The sequence below is a fragment of the Mus pahari genome, chromosome 2 (genome assembly GCF_900095145.1).
Source record: "Mus pahari chromosome 2, PAHARI_EIJ_v1.1, whole genome shotgun sequence".
Taxonomy (NCBI): domain Eukaryota; kingdom Metazoa; phylum Chordata; class Mammalia; order Rodentia; family Muridae; genus Mus; species Mus pahari.
The window spans coordinates 68,206,123-68,210,327 of NC_034591.1; positions in this window are offsets into that span (position 1 = coordinate 68,206,123).

Here is a 4,205-nt window from a genome sequence, read left to right on the forward strand (position 1 = left end):
TATGATGTTCGGAGAAAGTGTAAATAGAACTCTACAGACAGTGATGGAAGCTGAGCTAGGCTTGTTTTCTATATTGCTAGCTGTGCAATGCTTGTTTGTCTTGTTGTCTTCTATTTGATTCCCTGAGAGAGGCACAGCTGAGAACTTCTCCTGGCGTTCCTCCTGGTCCCTCCTGCTGACTCCTGCTGAGACTGAAGCCTGGCTGTCTCTGCTAGGTCGTGCCACCACTGCTGATTCGTGTTTGCTATCCTGACTCTTTCGAACTGGGTTTCTGGTGTATCCGTGAAGTGTTTGCTAGTGGATTGAGCTGCCACTGCTAACCTGTGAACCGAACTGCCGATTTTCAGACAACACAGACAGGAGTTGCTCCAAAGAACCTTTCTAAACAGGTTCACTCTCTCCCGCACCCCATCCTTTTCCCCCCACTACCTCTGGTGGGTGGTGGGCTACAAAGAAGGTTAAAGCATATAAGAACCATCATTAAAAGTAGACTTTGAAAAAAATTAAAGTTACAGTTCTGATAGACATAATACACCTAAAAAACTGGGCATGGCAGTGCAAGTCATAGTCCCAGCTACGCACCTGGAGCTTACTGACCATCATGTGTAGCCAATCAGTGAGCTTTAGGTTCAATGTCTAAAAAACTAAAGTGGAGAGTGCAGAAGGCACACACACCCCATGAGCACATATGTATACCTCCTGCCCTGATGAAACCAAAATTATGTTCCTAGAAATATGGACATTGGACTCTTTCTTTCTTTCTTTCTTTCTTTCTTTCTTTCTTTCTTTCTTTCTTTCTTTCTTTCTTTCTTTCTTTCTTTCTTTCTTTCTTTTGTTCTCTCTCTCTCTTTCTCTTTCTCATTCCCTCCCTTCCTCCCTCCCTCCCTTCCTCTCCCTCCCCTCCCCCTCTCTTTCTTTCTTTTTTTCTGTCTATCTATTCATTTTATACCCAATGGCATCCCCCTCCCTCCTCTCCTTCCAGTCGCACACTCACAAGTTCTCCTCTCCCATTATCCTCTCCCCTTCTCCTTGGGTACCATCCCGCCCTGGGACAAAGCTGGTTTAAGTGCATTCTCTCCCACTGAGGCCCGATCAGGCAGAGCTCGGGGAGTCTTGTGGAAGAGTGGGGGATCTAGGATTGAGCAAGCCAGAGGGGTCAAGGTTAGCACAAGAGTCCTACAGAGAAAACTAACCTGGAGCCATGGGGGCTCACAGAGACGGAATGACCAACCAAAGAGAATGCAGAGGGCTTGGGACCATTTGTAGCAGAGGTGCAGCTTGATCTTCATGTGGGGTCCCTAACGACTGGGGCAAGAACTGCCTCTGACTCTGTTTCCTACCACTGGATCTCCCTTCCCTCACTGGACACTGAACTCTAAACTATCACAAAAGAGGAAGACAAGCTATCTTGTGTTTGGTGCCTCCTACGGTGTGTCTCCTTTCTTACCTGTATCATCCTGGTTGGAGTGGGGAATGTGACCCACTTTGCCAGCCCTTGAGGCTCAGGTTGTAGTCTGCTTAGCAAGAGCTTCACCCTGCCTCAGGGCTGGCTGGTATACCACCAGCAGCATCCCTATTTGTGGATACAGTGCCTGAGTTTTCTCTTCAGTTGTTTCCTGGAATGTTGAGCTACCCTCTCACTGAGTTGCTACTGATTTTGCACATGTACAAGGTTGAGGTCCTCTCTCCCTGCGGTCCTTTATCAGCAGATAGACTCTTAGAAGTGGCCTGGGTGACAGGTTACCCTGCTCACTTTCAGATAATCTTAACTGCTCCCCGCCCCTGACATTTGCTGCTTCTTGGGAACATAAATTGGTCTGTTTACTGGCTTTTATTTTTTCACCTTAAATAAGATCTGTCTCCTCTGTGAGTGCCAGCTCCTGGAAAATGATGAGAAAGATGAGCCCTCAGCCTCCTGAAGTGGCAATTGCACAAGAAAGGATTGCCACAGTCCGCTCAAGTTACTGATTTTTCTTTTCTCTTCAAGTTCGACTAGTCCTAGGAGCATTTAATGAACTCACGTAGATTTTGAAAAAGACCTCTTAGAAACAGAGTGGAAATCAAAAGGGGAGTTGAAAATGTCAAATAGAGTTCTCTGAGATGGCTTCTGATAGCTTTCCCAACAGAGGAGGGGCACTCTTCAGAAAGGTCTGAGAAGTGCCCCTTCATAGAGTGACAGGAAGTGCTGTCTCTTGTCATCCTCTGCGTAGTACAGAGCAAGTGACCAGGGGAGGGTGGCTTTCACTGGCCTCTTGGTTCTTGGCTTCTGGCACACCACTTTGGCCTAAAGTTGTACCCCAGCTTTGTGAGTCAGGGCTAATCTCACCCTGGACCTCCATGTGCAAGTCAACCCTCCTCCCCCCCTCCTTTATAACTCACAGAGTCTAAACAGTGCTATCTGCATGCATGTGAGTGTGGGGCTGTCCTAGTTAGGGCTTCTATTGCAGTGAAGAGACACTGATCATGGCAACCTTTAATAAGGAAAACATTTAATTGGGGCTGACTTACAGTTTCAAAAGGGCAGTCCACTACTGTCATGTCAGGAAGCATTGGCAATGTGTGACAGACATGGTGTTGATGAAGGAGCCAAGAGTTCTACATCTGGATTAGCAGACAGCAGGAAGAGAGAGTGACACTGGGCCTGGCTTGAGCACTAGAAACCTCAAAGCCCATCCTCAGTGACACTTCTTCCAACAAGGCCACACTTAATAGTGCCACTCCCTATGAGCCTGTGGGGGTCATTTTCATCCAAACCACTACAGGTGCCATTCACTGGCATATGGAAAGCCTACACCAGAACATTACAACAGGGACCAGAACCCAGAAGAAATATAACTTCACTCTCAGATCTTGCCAGCAGCCATCAACTGCCAGTAACTTCTTGGGTAGAAGTGGAGCCTCATTACTCCCCCCCCCCCATCCATCAATGCTAGAATGTTGATGGTCTTGACCTTGGGCAGGCAGACACACTGCTGTTCTTCAGTGCAGTGTCCAAGAAGACACCATTTCACAGATCTCCTACCCATCTTCCAGCTTGTACATTCTTCTTGCCCCATCTTCTGTTTTTTTTTTTTCTTCTGAGATTTTCCCCGAGTCATGAGGGTGAAGAGTTAATGTAAATTTCCTATTTATGGCTAATCATTCAACAATCACTCGGCCTCAGCACTTTGGCCAGTTATGAGTCTCTGCATCGACTGCTCTAGTATATGTATTTTCATGTGTGCATTTTCAGTAGAGATAAGTAATTTACAATTTCTCTTTTATAAATAATACATGTTCAGAGTAAAGCAATTTTAAACATGCAAAAGTGGAAAGAGAGGTGTATAAAAAAACTATAATTCCATCATCAAGAAATGACCTTCTCCTAGGTCATCTTATTAGCCAGACAAAATATTGATATTTCATGCACAAAATGAGTACATCAGGAACTTGCATGTGGGCCAGCTCTGAAGGGGGAGTAGGCACAGTGGGCAGAGCAGCCTGGTGTGGGTTGGAAACTGAGCACAGTTGTCCCGCGCTAACCGTCTCGCCAGCAAGAACGACGCGGCACACAAACAGGATCCTTCTGCAGCAAAGCTTTAATGCTCTTGAGAGGGAGAGCATAAGCTTCCAACAGGCAAAGGGCGAAGACACCGAGTCCCCAAACCACCTCCCTTATATAGGAGATTTGTCTCGCCTTGGACGTGGCAATACCTAATAGGCCAAATCTGGGTTACGCGAGGTGACGTAGGAAGTGAGCACTTTGGCACGGAGAGCGGGGAAACACTGATGCATGCGTGGTGAGGTTGTTTATCACCTTCTGCAGGCGGATGTCGGCGCCATCTTGTAACGGCGACATGTGAGGCGGCGCCCCACATCTCCCCCTTTTTAATTCAATAAGCAAGCTGGCCACCCATATATAAAGAGGGCGGAGATAGAGGTNAAATCCTCAGGGAAATAAGCTACAAGTAAGACTCCAAGACCACTCTACCGCGTGCAATGAGGAGACCTCAGNGGTGTGCAAGAGCTGATCATGGAAATCCTATCATAAAGACCATGTACGAGAGACACATCTAGGTTCTAGTCATGGCCCGAAGTGCTCCCGACCTGTCATCATGCCGTTTTTTCTGAGGGAGGGACACTTGGACATGCAACCCTCATGCAAGATGACATATCTCCCAGAGAGGCCCTGTGCCAGGGATCTCTCAGTGCGATGCTTCGCTCAA